Below are 21,608 nucleotides of genomic sequence, written 5' to 3' on the forward strand. Positions count from 1 at the left end.
TTCTAAGGTCTGCCAAATGGTTTTCCAAAGCAGATGTATAATTTTACATACTCACCAGCAATGTATGAAAGTTCCAACTCCTCCACATTTTTCCTAATAGTTATTTTTGCCCATCTTTTTTTTTTTTAATTATAGTCATACTAGAGGATATAAAGTGGTACTCGTTGTGGCTTTAATTTGCATTTCCTTAATGACTAGTAATGTTGACCATCTTGTCATGTGCTTGTTGGCCATTTAAATATCTTCTTTGGAGACTCCTTTATTTTTCAATCACCCATTTACTTGAATACTTCCTTAAGCCATGTCTCTCTTTTTCCTTTTGGCACAACCTACCACTTCCTTTTTCTCCACTCCTCATTTACCTGTAAATATTCAATACCTTCAAAACCTTTGGATGATATTTGTTGAACTGATTACTCAGTCTTATAATCTTATAGTTATTTGTTTCTTTGCCCCTTCCCTCTTGGCTCAACCATATTTCCCCAAATTCCTCTTCCTGCCTTTAAAACCTCCACAGCTATTAATTTAGATATTTTGACACATGCAATGCTACGAAATTCTTCTCATAAGTTATATATGTTAGATGAAAATCCAGATCCAATCTGGACTGCTTTTAGATAAAGTCAAACCCACTTCTCTCACAATTTCACAGATGGCCATTTTCTCAGTTCCAATTTCTGTTGATATAGTTTTTATGCTTCTAACTCTGATATAACCATACTTGTAAAAGTCATTACTTTCTCACAGAAAATCCAACCTTACATAAAACAGCTCTACCATGTTTTACTGCCATCTAGGGGCACTAAAACTTTATATATGGAAAAGTCCCAATCGACCTATTCTCTTTAGAGTCAAAGATGACCTATGGCAAACTTACCTCCATTCCACCTGGAAAGCCCCCAAAGGCACCTATTTCATTTGAGGAAATTGAGTCTATTGGTAATTGAGTATTTCTCAGGAAACTGGTCAGGCTTGTGTTACCTAACTAATCTTGTCAATCCTTCTCAGATCCCTAACTTGATCCCTTTATTAAGTTATTTATATTCTCCTTTGTTTTCTTAAAAGCCCCATCATCAATCTTAATAATCCACTATTAACTACCCACCTAAATACACCAAGAAAGACACCAAAACATGAACTCTGAATTTGAAGATACTCTTAAAAAGGAAACTAAGTGCAGGGACACCAGGATGGCTCAATCAGTTAAGTGTCTGCCCTCAGCTCAGGTCATGACCTCAGGGCCCTGGGATCAAGTCTTGCATTGAGCTCCTTGCTCAGCAGGTAGCCTGTTTCTCCTCTGCCTGTCGCTCCCCCTACTTGTGCTCTCTCACTCTCTCTGTCTTTCTGACAAATAAATAAACCATTTTTCAAAAAGGAAGCTAAGTGCCACCATAGTCCTTATCCTAGCATTGAAAGAACTGTCCACAAAAATTTTCTAGTAAAAATGGTTGCCAACTCACTGTAAGTCATTCTTCTTTCTTCTAATAGGTATTCTACAATTAAATACCTTATCATAAGAATCCTTGCAGGCAACTTAGAGCACAACAGATGGTTCAGCTTCAACTTCTCCAGGAACAGAGCAAAGAAGAAACTGCTAATTATATGGACCATATCCCTAAACATTGATCCAAAACCCAGCAGAAATTACACAAAATCCCGAGATTATTCTAAAACAGATAATGTTTGTCTTAAACACAAAGGGGGGGGGGGCGAACAGACAAAGATTAACAGTCTTTTCTATTTTTGCTTGAACCTGCTGACAAGGCCTAACTCCAACCATCCAACTTCCCCTACTTTGTCTTATGATTGGTTAGCTAAGATTAGGGCTAGCTAACCACTAGGGAAAAACATTTCCCTTCAGATAACTGACTAAAGCTTCCCTTTCTTGCAGAAAAATACCAAATATAAATCAACCCATCTGCAACTTGTTTGCAGAAAACCTCCCTATAAAAATCTGAGGCATCTTCCTCATTCATCCATTGATGGACATCTAGGAAAAAGAAGACGTGGTATATATATATATACAATGGAATACTATGCAGCCATCAAAAGAAATGAAATCTTGCCATTTGCAACAACATGGATGCAACTAAAGGGTATTAGCTGAGCGAAATAAGTCAACTAGAGAAAGGTAATTATCATGTGATTTCCCTGATATGAGGAAGTGGAGATGCAATGTGGGGGGTTTGGGTGATAGGAAAAGAATAAACAAAACAAGATGGGATTGGGAGGGAGACAAACCATAAGAGACTCTTAATCTCACAAAAAAATCTAAGGGTTGCTGGGGGGAGAGGGGCTGGGAGAAGGTGGTGGGGTTATGGACATTGGGGAGAGTATGTGCTATGATGAGTGCTGTGAAGTATGTAAACCTGGTGATTCACAGACCTGTACCCCTGGGTCTAATAATACATTATATGTTTATTAAAAAATTAAAAAGTAAAAAAATAAAAAAATAATAAAAATCTGAGGCAAAACCACCTGCTGAGACACTCTGATCCTTGGATGTGAGGAATTTTCCTTATTGCAGTAAACTAAGTAAATCAATCTCCTTTTACAGTTTTTAATTTGTTATTATTTAGAAAATTTTACCAGGGGAGCCTGGGTGGCTCATTCATTTAAATGCTGGACTCTTAGTTTTGGCTTAGGTCATGAAATCCAGTCCCACATCAGGCTCCACACTGACAGTGGAGTCTGCTTGAGATTCTCTCTCCCTCTCCCTCTTCCCCTCCGTGCCCACTTGCACACACACTCTCGTTCTAGAATAAATAAATGAATAAATTTTACCAATATAATCAATGTGAATAATCAGATCTATTAATAACCATTTTCTTACCTCAATTCGGGTATAACTAAATAAGCAGTTTGCTCAGAGAAAGAGCAAACCCTTTAATCACCTAAGAAAATTCATGATAATGGATTAAGGCATGTTATTAAGATGGTACTATGTAAAAGATCCAGAAATATTGAAACTCTGCCTTGACCATCTCATTATTCTTTTCTCCAAAAACTCTAATGGAGATATATAGTAAGCAAAACAAAACAACAACAACAACAAACAAAAAGCAAAAACAAAAACAAAACAAAAATAACATGTTATTGTCAAAAGAATGTATAACTCATACTTTATTTTACAACTTTAGTGTTTTGCCGACTATATAGAAAGCTTGTTTTCCCTAAGTATAAGGAGCATCAAACCAAAGCAGACCCTTAGGTTTGTCTGTTTGCCTATTTTGGCTTGCAAAGCCTAAACTCTATTCTCTGAAATCACCCATTCCAATTTGACACTCAAGCATAAATCAGTGTGGAAGAAAGAGGATGATTATCTTATAAAAGCTTATTATAACTCTAAAATTTAATCTTTTTAAAACAATTTTGGCATAAAAAGTATCCTGGAAGTGAATTAAATCCAAATCAACACTCCTTCTTATAGGTCATGTAGAAAAGGAAGGAATGCAAATAGTATCCTCACTTTCCTCATGCCAAAACCATCAGTGGACAGGGAATGACTCATAAGCATGGAATAGAAATGAGATATACTGAGTCTTCATTTTCTCCATCTGCTAAATGGTTAAAGTTAGCAGGAGACTCAAAAGACCTAAGAAATTAAAGATTCTTATAAAGTAGTAAAGGATTCCAAAGTCCAATTATAAGCTATATCATTTGTGCTTAGATGTAATTATAATTTATACTATCATAATTGACTTAGAATAAATGTATATGTTCATTATAATATGACTATTAATATTAAAATATTTACATTTATGGAATTTGTTTTTTAGGCTCTAAAGTAATAGTTACTTTCTTGGTTCAGGAAATCCCAGAGAATTAAATGTTAATATTCATTCAATCTTGGAACAGAATTTGGAACAGAAAGAGAAAGATGCTCTAACTTTATCTCCCTGGTGCTCTAAGAGTAATGTGCAAGTCCAAGCTCAGAGGAAAATGCATCAATGGGCTCTTAGGGGCTTTTCCTAATCCAAACAGCAGTAAAAGCAGCGTAAAGTCCAATGCAAGACTTTAAGTGGTGATAGAGAATAAAAAAGGATTTAAGTAGAAAAAGAAAAAGGCAACTGAGCTCCTGAGGCAGTAAAAAATTTTTCTTTGCAGATGAAAGAGGATGCCTTACAAATAAATCTATCACATTTCAAGTAGTAGTCATAAAGCAAAAGCAAAAATACCCAAAAGGAAAAACAGGAAAATGACCTCTGTGCAGATGGAAAAGTCTTTTCTAAAGTCTTCATCCCCACTGAGTACAAAGTAGAGACAGTATCCCAAAACCATCTATAGTAAACTATTCAAGCTCATCCCTTCATCCAAATGAACCAGACACTAAGGAAAAGCAACCTGTAATCTTAAAGTAGAAATCTACTATTATAACTCAAAAGTATACCATCACAGAGTGTTTTAGGTGCCATTATTCTACTACGATATCTTTACAGATATATAGGTTATAGAGTCTGCCTATATGTAAACTTTCAGCCTCTTCCATGAGGAAGTAAGACATCATTTATATGGGCAAGTGTCTCCTTACCCTCCTTAATTTTTTTTAAGAACACTTTTAGCCTGCCCTTTGTCAGATGGCTGCCCAAACATATAGACAACTCATTTAAAGATTTGATAGCATATCTAGATCCCAGGCTCTTGCAAGAAAATGTAACTCTGAGTTACAGCTATTTAACCCTTGTCAAAATTTCATTGCCAGACGTCTTTACAGATGATGTTCTAAAAGGTAGGCAGCCCATCTACTCTTTCATCTCTTCTAAATTAATATTAAACATCAATATTAACATCCAAGACTTGAGAATGTGTATCACATTCTGATGCAGCATCCCCTTAAGCAACATCTGTAACAAGTAGAACTTTTTCTTCATGTCTTTGGATTATTTAAATAAGCAGCTCACTCGGAGATAATTCTGCACATGTCAGGAATAAGAAAAGTGATGTTTCTCTAATAAACTGACTGGCCTTAATTTATGGATATCCTAAATTTTATAAATTATTTTATTTCCACCTTTGTTTTGCCTGTTAAATCTTGGGGCCAAGTTTGCTTCTCGCTTTCAACTACACAGAAACATGTATTGATCTGGGCTAATCTAATCCACGTGTTCATCACGTCCCTCCCAATTTCCTTTCCTTGGACCCTATGCCTCTCATTTGCTGTTAGATGTAAGATACAATAAACTTTTTAAAACTAGAATTGTTATTAGTCTATCCCCAGCTGAAGGACACATGGAATAGTAATTAGTTTCCCAAAATATTGTTAAACTTCATAGATATATTAAGAAACAAACTGAAAAATTATCATTACTCATGTCTATTTTCTGTTCTACCCTTTAATTGTCAGTGCACTCAGGTCATGCTGATAATACTGCATTGGTTTAATGCCAATGTTCTTGTGCACTTTATATTTCAACACAATGAAAATAAAGGTTTCATCCTGAACAGTGCTGAAAATACTGTTTTCCTGGTGATATAACTAATGAGCTACCAAAAAAGCATGTCTATAACCAGGAAGGATATTAAATAACAACTGACAGAGTCATATGATAAATTGCTATATTTTGACATCTAAAGGATTATTTTCAATTATTTTTCTGGGACAATTAAGCTTATTCAAATTCCATAATGGGTAGTGTCAGTCATCATCATACATAAAACACTTTAATAGTGTACAGTAAGCTTTTGCTTTTCATACAAATATCTTAGGACCTGTAATTATACCTCATTAAACCTTAGTGACATAGTTTGGAAATCTCATTCATAATACTTAGTTTAAAATTGCATTAAATAAAGTATATTATCTCTAAAGCATTCATGAGCTTGTTGTCTACAGAAGAATAGTTAAAATTGAATAAATTAGGTAGGGTTTCAAGCATTAATATAAGAAATTGATTAAAGGAAATGATGAGAAATTTTTCTTTTTTCTACCATAGGGTAAGTGTACTTGATCAATTTCTTAATATACTGTTTTATCCACATTATACATATTTCTTAAAGTAAATCTAAAAGATATATTTGTTACCTTACCTAAAATTATTTCTTGAGGTTAGTTAACTAGTGTTTTTCTCAGTGCCTAATAAAATCATTGAATAGATAATATTCAGGAAAGTACAAGATGCTACAAAACTTGGAAGTGTCTGAGATTTTATTTTATTTGCATCCTAACAAGAAAGCATGCCACAAGTTCATTGATGCTGGCCTCCTGGTCAGAGACAAAGGACTTTATTACTGATAGTGTGAGCAATAAATAGCCAGCATATCAGCATTTTCTAAATTCCCAACCCCCATTTCCAAAGGTTAATATAATAATGTATGCTTGTCCACACATTAGGCTTCATTACAGAGGAACTCAAGCTTAGGCAACTTGAACCTCTTATAATGGATGGCAAACCTATTTGATCTTGGTTCCAGAGAAAAGCATCTCTATTATACTACCTACATTTCGCTCCAGTGAGAGACACTCTTTCTATCTTCAAAGGCTGTTCACCATATAAACATCTGTGGAAAGGGAGTCCAGAAAAAGGACAGCCAAACATGAGAGAGAGAGAGAGAGACCAATGGGGAGTTGTCTCCCAGCATATGGCATATGAAACGGTACAGCATCTTGGTGACTGACACACTGTTGGAGCTGATAAATATCAGTGGAATGAATGAATGAATAAGCTCAACTAAGGTTAGAACAAAGTGAAAAATTGTATTTGAATAAAAATGCTGTCTACAGCTTTGTTTAGACTAAGAAAGAAATAAAAATTACCTCTAAGACTACCATTAATCACATGGTAAATAAATGAAATATTAGATAGAAGAGGTTCCTCTATTCTTTTAACATAAGATATGATCAACAATAGTGCATTGAGTCAAAAATAGGTGTAAACATCATGTAGTGTTTCATGTAAAATTTATGTATATACTTATATGTATACATGAACAGAGAAATGTACCTAAAAGGATAGTAACCAAAACATTAACAACAGTAGTTTCTGAATTATGCACATAAAGGACATTTTTATTTTCTTCTTTGCCTTTTGTATAATTTGAATTGTTTTATCATGGGCACATATCATTATCAAGGTAAAGTTATTTTTAAAAATTAAAACCAAACTATATTAAAATTATATTTATAAGCACCATCCAAAGCATGTTTCTTTGCCATTGAGTTTTAACATTGACAAAGATTTACTGAGTATAGAAATTCTAACAGCCCTAATAAAAGCAATGCCTAGCATTAGCATCCATCTATTTTATTTTAGAGCTTAATTTACCATCTGTTACATTGAAACTCTTCATCTCTTTACAATTCAATGTATGTTGTGGTAACTAGAGATCCAAATACATATCCAAAATACACCACAAATGAAATGTCCGAATGAAAAACATTTACTCAAACTGAATGCAAACACCCACGAACATCTTTGATTACAATTTTTTCTTACTTTACCTCAATCTGGAAATATAAAAATTAAAGGGTCTCTACTTTAAAATGGGCAAGAAGCCATTCTGATTTGCCTTAAGATGAAAAAAGGGAGTTGCTGAGGAAACGCTTTGCATCCAGCCCACGTACAATTCTTCTAAATTTTACTTCCAACTTTGCTTACAATTCTTCTAAAACAGACTGAGAAAAGTAGATTTTCATTGTAGACAGGGAAGGTATCAAGTATAGTTATCAATGATTTATCCAACAAATACAGGGTACCAAATATATCTTCAACATTGTATTAGATACTATGTAGGACAAAGAAAAAAATCATTAGACAAAATCTTTGTTCTTGAGAAGCTTTCAAATAAATTAAAGAGATAAAACTCCTGAATAGGTAAAGAATGGAAACAATTCCAGACAACCTGCGATCAGGTGGTAGACAGAGTGTGCATGTATCTGAGAAAAGTAGATTAATGTCCCCTGGGATTTCAGGTCTAGAGATGCAGAAGCAAAATTAAGAGGGCATGAACAAGGACTAAGAGAACTGATGCAGACCAAAGCAAGAACAACTTAATTCATGAAACCCCATCTATATATAGATATAGATATTTATATCTATATCGATATAGATATTTATATCTATATCGATATAGATATTTATATCTATATCTATATATAGATCTATATATATAAATTTTGATAAGATCATCTTAAACATGTGTGTGTATGTGTGTGAAGAGAGTTATTATAAGGAATTGGCTCATGTTATTATGGAGGGTGAAATCCCACAGTTTCTCATCTGCAACATGGAGACCCAGGAAAGCTGGTAGTACCATTCAGTCCAAGGCTGAACACCTGAAAACCAGAGACACCAATAAGGTCAATTCTAGTTTAATGACAATTACAGTCCTCACTTCTATAACTGTAGCTGTATTTGGCTACATATGGCTGTAGCTAGTATTTATACCTACCTTTTCCCACTACACATGCTGTATTCTCTTTGCGTTCAGCAAGCATCTCAGTTGGCCATACTTTTTACCTGATAAGGTGACCCAGACGTTCACATCTGAAAGATCTGAGCCATTAGTTATCCTGCCTAAATTGGGTCGTTTTCGTTTTCCATTGACCTTAATCACGGGCATGGAAATACAGAGATTCCCGAAAAGATCTCATTCCAGATATTCTCTTTTCCAGTTCCAGTGTGGAGTAGCAGGCAAACTTCTCTTGGTAGTCAGTATTACTCACCCCAACCAGCACAGTAACTCCCTACTTTGGTGGTTGATGCAGAGGCATGAGGAGACCAAAGTGGACAGGGGGCAGTCTTAACTTTGAGTTCAATGAAACCATGTGTCCTGGTAGAAATGTACCATCCTTTTAGAACCGAGACTTCTAGGCAAGCAGAGCATGAAATCATGGGAACAGAAAGCAAAAGTTTTGCAAGTGGGGTCACTGAAGTAAGTAATATGAGAATCATCAGTAACAGTTTCAGTGGGAGCAAAAAGGAGGGATGGCTACTTACTCCAGAGGAGGGGAAACTGGGAAAAAGATTAAGTGGAAATTAATGTTTGAAAGAGAGAGAGAAGAGGAAGCAGGCTCCCCCCTGAGCAGAGAGCCTGATGCACGGCTCTATCCCAGGACTCTGAGATCATGACCTGAGCTGAAGGCAGAGGCTTTAACCCACTGACCCACCCAGCTGCCCCTGAATGATTAGAGTCTTAAAGAATGAATTACAGCTGGCTATATAAGGAAATTAAGGTCCAGAAATCATAAGAGTCTGTGTTGGTTATTTGCCCATTGTCTTCCAGCTGTGTGTCCACTCTACTATATCATACTATAGTCTGAAGTACTAAATCTTGGAGTCTGCAAATTCCCAGACACCCTTTGCAGCTGGCTTCCAGTTGGCTTCTGTCAATGTGAAGCTCAGGAGAGGTACTGGAAAAGAGAAAAAAGGGAAACACTGCAAATCCAAGTCTGCCACATGGTGGCACCTCCTTCATGGTCCCAGCTCCTGAAGTTGTGATCCTCACATCCATGGTTCCAGTTACTACAGCTGCAGCCCCTCCTCTGATAAGCCCACTCCCTCCCTTCTGTTTCTATAGGCTTTGAGACAGCAGTTGCTTTTGCACTTACTCATTTCATCTTCTCCTTTTCGATTTTTTAGCTCTTCAATATCCGTGTAATAAATCCCATGTGTTAAGTTCCCTCTCCTGGAACAGACTGTGTAGTTTTTCTTTCCCTCCAACTAGTCCCTCACTAGTCTTTGACTGATACGCACTTAGGAACAAGCTAAGATTCTTAAATTAGATTGCTTAACTTTTTTGAGCTTGAATGAAGGCCTCTTTATCCAAGAAAATTAAAACACTAGTAATTTGTGACATGCAAGGACAACCTGCTCACTTAAATTATCACGTGTTTACTTAGAATGAAGTAGCTACTAAAAGCAAGACTTGTAGCCCAACTGGCTACTGCTCTTCTCCATTATAACAGGAATGATAACCACAAGAACTGGGATGTTATCTGATCGTTTCCGAGTGTTATGAAAAAGAAATGATGAGTTCAGTGCCAAAAGGAAAACCACAGACCCCAATGGCATCACATTGGCCAAGTCCCCACACTGGCGCTTAATACTTTTCAAAGTCCTTGAGAGACATAGTCTTTACCAGTCAGTCAGGGATTTTCCTATCAGCACCAAGACATCTGCCACATGGACCCTCCACATGCCCCAAAGGAATTTTCATTAAGACCCTCTGCTCTTACCCTAAGGGAAAGCAACCTTGCCTGGAACAATTCTTTTCTTTTGCTAATAACTGTCTTAGCCCGCCCTCCATCCTATAATAACCTACTTTGTACAGCTCCTCAGAGCTCCCCTCTGTTTGCAAAGTGAGACACTGCCAGATTCATAAATTAATAAAGCCAGTTAGATCTTCAGATTTACTCAGGTGAATTTTTTCTTAACGTCATTCATTTTAAAATCTCAACTTATAAAAAAGAAATCTCTTATTTCTTGTAGCTACAGGGCAAATATGGCTGAAGAGCAAAACTAATAAATTTAGGAAATTTGAATTTGAATCCTGAAATTTCCCTGATATTTTAAAATGATATGTATAGTATCCTTGCCAGTAAAAACAAGGCTTCTTCCCCTATATGAACAGACCAGTTTTCCATTGCTTGAAGATTCTGCTATGGCCTCACCAGAGGTAATTAGCTTGAAAAAAATAATCCCTCAACCCGTCATTTAGTGCTTCTAATCCTACAAATGTAATCAGATATAAACAAAAAGATAGAATTTATACTCCTAAACTTTGAAAGACTCAAAATTTGCACCAACAAAATGGTTTTTGGTTTTTTCACCAAATGGTACTGGAACAAGTGAATCTATTCAGCAAACTGTTCCTATGTTAGTCCTCCTTGGTTTAAAACTGCTAGAATGTAAATTATACATATAGACTATGCCTCTAAAATATTTTTGTTGATTAATTTTTGTGCATGTATATGTATATATTCTACTTTTCAGGAACTCTGGACTCAATGTGTTACACTGAGAAGTTGTCTGCTTACTTGATCAGTTGATGGAAATATAGACTCAGCAGTGAGCTACTTAATGATGTTGAGTTATCACTCCCAGATTTAGTATAAAAGGAATAAAAGGTTTTGGAAGATCAGTGTTGAAGTAATGTTAGTATGCACAACCTGAAAAATCGTATCTCACTATGTCTCCCAAAGGGGGACCATAAGACACTCCCTTAATTAAGGCATTAGGAAGTAGGTATTATATCAGTTAGAAAACTCTGTGGTGGCTGTTCTCAGAAAGCTAGAATGGTAGGAGATGCTGTCATTGTAACCAGATTCTTATCACTACGACAATAGTGGAATTTCAGCAGGACCAAGTTTGGTCAGTCTTTAACTCCAGTGGCAAGATAGGCAAATTAGCATCGTAGGAACCAGAATCAAAGCAGCAATCGAGTCATTTGAATTTTGGTAATGACTACTTGATCATTACCAAATGATCTCTGAAAAGAAAATCAGTGAGTATCTTACTAAAATACTACTTGATCTAAGGTCTAGTTCTAGTGGGCACTATAATATAGGTTCACAGTTTCTTGCTCAGTTACCCAACATAATGGTATCCCCTTCTAGTAGGATCCTACAACGCTGCCCGAAAATATCCTGTAAATATCACTCTGAGTTTGCCCTGAAAGGATCTAAAACTATTATTCACAGCCCCTCTCCTCAAAAGAAAAGACTCTTTTGGGGATTATTAAATAATGGTTCTGAGTTACTGTTAATTTATAAGTACCTAAAACATTATGGAGGTCCACCAGCAAAGAGAAGGCTTATTGGGGTCAGGTGATGAAAACAGTTTTGGCTCAAGTCTGATGATAAGCAAAGTAACTCTACAATTCTGGAAATGGCCAGCAATCCCTGTACCAATGGATGAAAGACTATTCCAAATTTTGCTGTGAAAGAGAGAAGGCAAGGGGGTCAACGCTCAGAGGCAGACACCCTTTGCTCTTCTTTGTTCCCGCTTTTTTTGGTCCTTCAAGGATAATCACAAACCCTTATCACTGTTTCTGAAGCCTGTGATGTGTGACTAGGGGTCTTGGTGAAACTAGGAGGATCTGTTTACAGGAAGGATATGAAATGCTAATCTGCGGGTTCTGTGAGTGCTGCTGAACATAGCCCAAGGGACAATGCATATGTCTCTCAGATCACAGGCCCTGTTTGGGCTAAGAAAGCTTCTGGGAAATGCCTGCAGAGCTGGGCATTCCCAAGGCCTATATCCTTCTCAGAAAACTTCCCTGTGCTCAGGGGTCTCTGTGTTACATTATGGCTGATTTCATGCTCTACATTAACCCCAACACTACAAGACCATGTGTGTCAGTTCCCCAGTTCCTGAATATATAATTTCAATAGGCATAGTTGGAAACTGGCCAAATGGAATGAAGCAAGACCTGGTATGGTAGAAAGAGCCAAGTGAAAAGTGCTCTAGAAAATTACTTCCACCCAAGTAGACAGTACTCCCAAAATAGGCCACAAGTCATGGCCTCGGGGGTCCCGACACTAGCCAAACCGCAGCAGCAGTTGCCTGGCCCCACCACACATCCATACCTCCACCCAGTCTCAGATGCCACGGTCCCTCCTGCACTGTCCTGGAAGCCGAGATCAGGAAGCTCATGGAGCAGTGGGAACTCCTCAAGCCCTCTGAGCTCTCAAGGAATTGGCCCCTCTCCCTCAATTCTAAATTGCCATAACAGCATCTCCTCTCTGTTGTTTTCCCAGATTTACAGTGATGAACAGCTTCCTATAATGTCTGATCTCCATTCTTTTAGCCCTTCCAGCTTTCCAACACCTATGTTACCCGTTTCCTGAACTGGACCCCCACTTGTTGAAATACTCTGCATGATTCCTCTGTTCCTGAGAAGACTGTAACCACAACAGTGCCCAAGGCCCAGGGTGTTTCCCATGGGATATGAATGAGTGACCTCGTGAATGAGTGATGAGAGTGCAGTAGCCATCAAGTGTATTTCACATTCTGTTGTGTGCTTCCAGGACTGTGCCTATTCCTGTGGAGAAACAGAATTAAGGAATTATTATCATGTAATATTATTAAAAATGCAGCCATGATGCACCAACAGCGTGTGCAAAATGACAAAAGGAAGAATATGAAAAAGAGACAAATCCTCCCTCACAGGCTGGAAACAATGGCCTTAATTGCAGAAATGAACTAGAGTGGGAGATTTCTCCGAGAGGAAAATGAAGGAGTCTTGAAAATACTTCAATACGGTAAAGGTGAACTCTTGTGATATTTACTTCAATACACGACAGCAGTTCAGAGTCACCTTGCTCAGGGAAATATGTACTTTTCCTCTGTTAACTGGATGGCACGTTTCTACTTCTAGCATCATGCATTCCCTCTGTATTTTATTGTCTCCTTTTAATATCAGGGGACAGTTAGTCAAAACTCAGATTCTTAACAAGCTTGCAATCCTGGTATTCCCTGGTTGTTGTCTAAGCTACAGTTGTAGGCATAAACATAGTCAAAGACAGGGACATAGACATTTTTAAGACATATTTAATTCTCAAAGAAGTATGGACAGTCCCCATCTGACACATGAGGAGCCCATTGGATGAACCACAAATGAACCCAAAATGTATTATTCAGCTCTTTTGGACAACTGATGAACAATTATATAGAGACTTTCATTTTTTACATAGGAGAAAGTTGTTTACTTATACGCCACTATATAAGGTATTAAAATTTGATCTTTTAAATTAAGCATTGTGTCAGATTTACTAAAAAACTGAAATTAGTATTCTACTAAGAAGTCTGGCTGCAGACTTCCTGCCAGAACACCTGCAAAGATAATTGGGAAAACTTGTGATTTGGGAAAATACTTTATTAACAGTATATTATCAGTGTTGTCTTAAGCTGCTTATGGGTTTCTACGCTTTCGTTTCTTGTTATTGTTTTACTTTAGCTCCATTGGTGCCAATTTAGTTTTAAGAGTGAGCAAACACAGCCAGCAAGCTGATAAAGTAGCCAGCAGCTACTGAAGTTAACTGTGGATCCCACAAATGGCTGATTTTATGTAAACATTATATAGAGACCCAACAGGTTCGCAATTTGGATTAAAGGACAATGAAAAGCAAACACGGTGACTCTGGAAGTTCCATTTGCAACGCAGACAAAGAGGCAGTTATCTTTATGTCAGACCAATTCGAGGTGTTTTCATGGATTGAGGATTGAAGAGGCTGAGGAGCTGTAACTAAGAACAATAACCTTACAGAACCTGTCAGAGTCCCAGAGTTTCAGGCTGCTCTCTCTCCTCGGTCACTTGTGCTTCCATTTCTTTAACCATTTAGAGCTAACCTATATATGACTCTTTATAGACTGTTTGGTAGGTCAGTCAGCCAATAAGAAATTGTCAGGAGGGGCTAGAGTATTCTAAAGCGGATCTGAATAAGTTGTGAGCAGGGTATCAGGTGATAGAAAACCCAATCCCTGATCTAGACACCATGGCCAGACTGTCATTGTATCTCACATAGCACAGGACAACATCTCAGAGAAGTAGAATAAATTAGCCAGAGTATATTTGATCATTCAAAAAGTATCAAATGAATGCATTAATAAGTAAAAAATTTCAAGAAATATTCTCTCTTTAATTCATGAATCATATTAACTATTAATATCTAAAGGATAGAAGAAGGGTATAGATTCCAGCTAAAATGCATTCTGTCAGAATTCATGGTGGTGTATATTCTTCCTGGAGCCTATTCCAACTATAGGGCTCCCCGCCCCCATTGTACTGCAAACCTGTGAGCCCTGAGCTATCTCTCTCTCTTTCTCTCTCTCGGGCCAGATATTAATGAAGGAGAAGAGGATTTTATTGCCCTGGCAATGCCATCCTCTCCTGCTTCCTTGGCAGCATCGGAAAAGCCAGAAGTTATTCAAAGAGCAAGAACCAAAGCTGGAGACTAACAACCTAAGCCTAGAGAACCATTAGCATTCCAGGGTCCCTGGTGGACTTGAGAAAGTGAGGGGTTACTAAGGAAGAAAAAAGCACAGCATATATACCTTGTCAAGTACATGGAAAGGATCATATGTCCCTTGAATTACAAAGGGGAGATTTCTGCAAAGAGCTGGAAATTTAGTCCTGCACTCAGCTGATTTGTTTAATTACAGGAAATCTAAGGTATCCCATTAGTTCAGGCTTTACTGTATTATTAAGGGAAGGCTTTAGGGTTACAAATGTCTCTGAAAGATGAGAAACCTCTCTTGCTGCTGTAGGAGAAGTTATCTCCCAGTCCTCATCTTCCCAACTCAGCTCTAACATTTGGAGTACTGTTACCCCAGACACAACAGTCATTTAATCTCATTTCATTTTTCAATGTCAGGACACATTAATATTTTATAAATAGAAACAAAGCCCAGAAGCTAAATTTTTCTCTTATTAAAAAAAAATTGTACAGATGCAATTTTTAAAGTGACATGACTAATTTTATCGTTTTAATGTTTTGTTCTGTAAAAGCATCAAACAGTGGAAATCTGAGGGTCTTCCCTCCATTGTGTCAGATTCTCCAATAACATTTGACATGTGGAAACCAACTATCTTCTCAATTAATTAGACAACAGAAAATACCAAATAGAGTCCTGCAAGGATAGTTAACTAGAAAAGAACTAAGAATGTATTTCTAGAAATAGAAATTTTCAAGAGTTGTAACTTAAAATTATTCAGAATAAATGCCTATGGTACACTTTACTTATTCCCTTATAATTTACGTCAAATGATGAGATTCAAATGGATTTTTGGTAAACATTAATACAGTAACTTTTTTTTAAAGATTTTATTTATTTATTTGAGAGACAGAGAGAGAGCACAGGAGCAGGGTGGAGGGACATAGAGATAGAGGCCACTGAGTTGCCCAAAGTGGAGCTCAGTCCAAGAACCCCCAGATCATGACCTGAGCCGAAGGCAGGCACTTAACCTACTGAACCACCCACGCACCCCAATAAAGTAATTTCTAAAGGAAACATCAAATAATTGCAAAGGACTTAACTTATGTAAACCCATTCCAATTTTCTTTTACCTCATATGGTAGACAACTTAGTGGGTTTCAACTAAAACAGAACAAAACAAAACAACTTTCATGGGGACAAATAAATCTCTCGTTTGTTACTTAATAGGACCCATGTTTAAGGGGGTAAAGACAGCTTGATTAGTGACATGCACCGTTCGGATTAGACAAAATACAGTATTATTGCAGTAGATTCTCATAATTCAGGGGGTTTTCTACCACCTGCCATTGGAAATTTTCTATCAACCAGACTCCTTCATCACTGAGTATTTCCCCAAAGCACAGTCACTATCAGTACCACTACCCACCAACATACAACACCTCTTTCCCTACTTGCTTTTAAGCATCTAGTACTGCATCGTCTCATAAGTTGGTAAGAAAAAGTACCTTAGCAATGATTTAAGACAAGTGTCTTCAAGTTGTTTCTCCAAGCACTAGATTTCCATGGCAGATCCTTAGTGTCGGCTGAAATGGGTGAGGACAGTGTCCCCTCTGGCTGGAATGCTGGGGCTCGAGACCTACTTTCTCCCTTAACCCTTCAATGAGATCCACTGTTTGTTCTGACCCTGTACTTCGGAGTTCATGACAGCACCGTTTAAGAGGAAACATAAAAGGTTCTATCTTCACAACCTTGAAAATCTTTTATTTGGAAGCTGATCATATCTCATTAGAGAGATTTTTCTTTTCCTTCTCTTGGTATCTTAATGGAAGAAAATGTGTATGTTGCACCTGATAAATACGGAAAAAAGGCAGATGAGCATACCTATATGTGAGTCATTTATTGCTTCTTAGTTATTAATGTTTTTTCCCCAAATAAATTATAAAAGGAATAAAATCTTTCCCAGGACTGTTATTTTTCAGAGGACGAATACACTGAAGAAGGGCAGGGATGCTTGCTTAAAACGAGTTGGCTATTTCCTCCTCCTTTTATTCCCCATCAATACTGAAATCACCCTAAATTCAGAAGGATGTTTGTTTTTGGATAAGTATGCTCAAATACTTGTGACCTTGAGTAATATCTACTTACTGGGCAATTTAAAGTACCCTTCACCAGGAACCTGAGAGTCAACTGTGTTTTATGCACAGAGAGTAGACCATATGTCACATTTCTGATTGAAACTTTTCAACCTGCTTATCAGACATATGGTACAGAGATAAATTTATCTGCATAAACTTTATATGTGTCACCAAAAATGGCCTCAGGATCACTATAACCTAATGAACTAAAACGTCCAATAAATGATTAGGCTGCGTTTGACAATGAAAGTTGCATACCCTATTCTTTAAAATCTAAAGCACAGTATTTCTAAGGACAATCTAGTCCTCCAGAGGTTACTCCTAAAATAACACTCATGATATTTAACAGCCACCAGATGGAAAGTCTTCAGCTTTTAGTCCCAATTTTACTGACATTATCCTATAAAGCATCCACAAAAATCATTTTAATCATAGTCATGATGTGTTTCCCACCACCCCCCCCAGTAAGTAACCCTATATAACATTGTTATTCTTACCACATTAAAATATCCTAATTTTCTGACTTTAAAGATATAATTTGTTACAAATCTGGTACAGAGTGACTTTTCTAAATATTTGAGTCTATAAGTACCTCAAGATCAACTGTTTTCAGAAGAAAAGTTTTGTGGCTCTAGTCTGAGTTTATGAAGATAAGTAGTATGCTCTACTGTTAAATTGCTCAGGTAAGGCTTAAATTATAAGGAAGATTTTTGTAATTCAGTATAACCTATTACATAAGTGGGGACAGTCAAAGAAAATAATTTTATAAAAAAAACTAAGTCACAAAATTGTTCTGACAATTGAGGAATGGGGGTATATTACTTGAAGTAAATTTTCTAAGTCTACAATGATACTGACATGCATTGTCACATTATGTTAATCCTGAATGCTTGTCTACCACTTGACTTTCAAACATAATATGATAGTAGAGAGAAATAATACCTGGGCTTACATATATAATATGCTGTCCTGGACATGTGAAGGTGACGCCATTGGCTCACCATTGCTGGGGTATGTCTGTGACAGTTGTTGTTGCATGAATGGAAATTGACTTAAGATGATCCAAACATACACTCTCTCATCTGGTTCTCTTTATTTATTTATTTATTTATTTATTTTAAGCAAACTCAATGAGCAGTGTAGGTTTTTATTCACTATCCTGAGATGAAGAGTCACATGGTCTACCAACTGAGCCAGCCAGGAGCCCCCTTCTCCGGTTCTCTATAAACATGTATCTGCAGATTAACTGGCCAGTGTGCATGAGGCAACCTCAGGTTACAGATATAAATGAAAGCAAACTGGTCCACACAAAGATGAAACTCACTGCTTTCACCACATTGATGGGAGGTTCTAACCAACCTAGCAGACCAGTTTGACCCAAGGATGCAAAAGCATACATAAGAATAAAACACAAAATCATCTTTATTGACAATCCTAAGGATCTCTGATCATCTAGAAAAAAATTCTATCATTAGTATTATATAGGAGACCCACTTTGAATTGATGCCTTTTTATTTCTTGCTTCGCTCTCAACCATTTCCTCACTCATTAACAAATATTCGTAGTGGGGGTATGCTAAGCCAGCACCATAGTTGATATAATGGATACACAACTAAGCAAGTAATAATTTCTGCCCTTGAGGCTATTTCAGTTTAGTGGGAGAAAAAGCAGGCAATAACTAACAATAGCAGTGCAAGATAATAAAGCGTTTTTTGTTCAAATTGCCAAGATGTTAATAAAAATCTTAATAAAAATGGGGAAACGACAGGACTCAAAGAAGAAACCAAGCCTTGATAGATGCTTAGGAATTAGCAAGGGAGGGAAGAGGCCAGAATTGCCAGGCAATGAGCTACCTGTTTAGACCTTCAACCTCCCTAATTCTTCAAGTTCAAATCGTACCTCCCCCATCGGTGCTTCCTGGACACTTTTCAATTCTCATGATAACACTACAACTGTAATTTCCTATTTATTTACTTCCACCTATCATTCTAGGCAGTACCTTCTCTTTATTTGCTCTCAAGTCCCTGTGGTCTATAACCTAAATAAAGGGAAAGACTGCATTTGTCATTTTAATAGGTACGGCAATCCCCGGTATCCTGAATTGCTGTGGCATAAAGCAAGAGCTAAGTAAATCACTGACGAATTAAAGTTGAGGGAAGGAATAGTTTGTGCAAAAGCACTAATGTGTGAAATAACATGACGGGAAGCTGCTATGTCTAGAGGAACTGACGATGGGAAGCAGGATAGAGATGGGTCTAATTCTAATCCTTGACAAGGCTGTGACCGTTTTGCAGCATAGATGAATGGGTTCAATTACAGCTTTGAGGTTCAGCTGCTTAGCCTGTTTCCTAACTCCACCATTTACTGACTGTTTTACATTGGGAAAGATATTTAATCTCTTTATGCCTCATTTTCTTTATCTGTAAAATACCTACGTCGGGATTTTGTGATGTTCGGGTGAATCATCTATATAAGCTTGGAATAGTACCCTTCACATGGCAAATGCTCAATAAATGTTAACTAACATTTCTAGGCAAAGAAATTTGCCATTTTTCCTGAAAAATAGGAAAAGACTAAAAATGTTAAACACCAGTGAGATATGATCACTCCGGATTCACTGCAAGAAATAGGAACCCCTCACTTACCAGCCTAGTTGATAGTTAGCTGTCTGAATTTTTGCTCCATGTTGTGTTTTTTAAGAGCTTTTTTTTAAAAGATTTTATTTATTTGACAGACAGAGATCACAAGTAGGCAGAGAGGAAGGCAGGGTGGGGGGTGGAGCAGAGAGCCAAGCAGAAAGCCCGATGTGGGGCTCGGTTCCAGGACCCTGAGACCATAACCTGAGCCAAAGGCAGAAGCTTAACCCTCTGAGCCACCCAGGTGCCAACATGCTGTGTTTTTTAAAGCCCATCTTATCTTTGAGTCTACACCTTCCATATATTTGGGCACATCATATTTCCTCAGTAATATTTAATTAATGAGCTAATGCTTTGGAATGAAGAAGAACATCTTATCTAAACTGTTTTATTCTACTGAATTCTTTCTAAAACCATCCTCTGAAAATGAATCAGGATCACGGCTCCATCCTCTCATGCCTAGTAAATGCCATGCAAGAAAACAATATACAGTGGTAGAAAATATAATTCAGACACAAATCTGTGCAGAGTTGGAAGAGATTACTAGCATAATTTAGAGCAGTGCCATCCATGCTTTGTGAGCTCAGTCCCTTTTGCCAAGGAATTCAGGACGAGGAGGTAGGGACCATTCATAGACTCATCCAAAACCACTGTCACAATCCACTCCACCCCAGCAAGTCACCACCCACGTTGTTGCTCTTTGGGTTCCAGGTGTGTAATTATCAACTTGTTCATTTATTCAAGACACACACCTGCCAACAGCTTTCTCCGTAATAATCCAAATAGCTTCTTTTAACCACTCTGGTTGTCCAAAATCGATGATATGTTGCTACATATGCTACTTCCCTCAGGACAGCAAACAAACCATGGAGCAGCCATGGCTAAATATCTCATCAGCAGCCAAACATGGTATTCCGAACATGGCAAGCCTGAATTTCTCATCCCAGGGTCAGAATCTTGACGATGAGAACCACCCTGCTGGTTCTAGGGATTCTTGCTATGGTATATACTTACAGGTGAGATAATTTCAGAAGGACATCCCTTGAGTCTTTCAATCCCAAACTCCATTATATTGCCTACAGAGAGACATTAGTAACACTTTAGAGCAATTTACAGAGGTGGTTTTCTCTATTAAAAGCGACCTCAAGAATCTGTCTCTAGCACCTGTACATGAAATCCAGAAGAATGTGCCATGAGTTAAAAAGCAATTAGAATAGGTGTGGGGTGGAAGGGAGTTTAAAAAACCCTGGTAAAGATCAGACTTCTCAAATTCCACATGGAGAGAATCTCATTTCCTAGTTCAGAATAAAGACCTTAAAAGAAAATTTTATGTTGAGCCAAGTGCCTCTGTTGTCCCTGGAGCTACCCAGCTCAAAACCCCTTCAAGAGGAACTGTGGTAAGGAGCAAAGTTGACTGACAGGCTTCAGCTGCTTCACCTTTAGATCCCTGGCAGCAGGCATACCCGGCTGATCCCAGCTGATGACAGCATAGTGGGAGCTAGAACAGGACATGGGTGCCCATCACAGGTGTTCTGGGTCAAGAGCTTCAACAAGGGGTGCCTGGGTGGCTCAGTCAATTAAACAGCTGCCTTCAGCTCAGGTTGTGATCCCGGGATCCTGGGACCAAGCCCCACATCAGGCACCCTGCTCAGTGGGGAGCCTGCTTTACCCTCTCCCCCTGCCTGCTGTTCTGCTTACCTGTGCTCGCTCTCGCTCTCTCTCTCTCTCTCTCTGACGAATAAATAAAATCTTTTAAAAAAAATAAATAAATAATAAGAGCTTCTCCTCAGCCTGACTGGAACTCTCTCAGAATTAGACTTCAGTTGGAGTCTCTTCCTACTCAGCCCTTCCTTTATTTCTTTACAGGCATCAGATCTATATTTTAGTGGATTGTATTAAAAGAGAAATAGACCCAGTTTCTGCTCAGATGGTTTGCAGTGGAATGCGTGCATTAATTTGTT

The sequence above is a fragment of the Mustela erminea genome, chromosome 9, assembly GCF_009829155.1.
Source record: "Mustela erminea isolate mMusErm1 chromosome 9, mMusErm1.Pri, whole genome shotgun sequence".
Taxonomy (NCBI): Eukaryota; Metazoa; Chordata; class Mammalia; order Carnivora; family Mustelidae; genus Mustela; species Mustela erminea.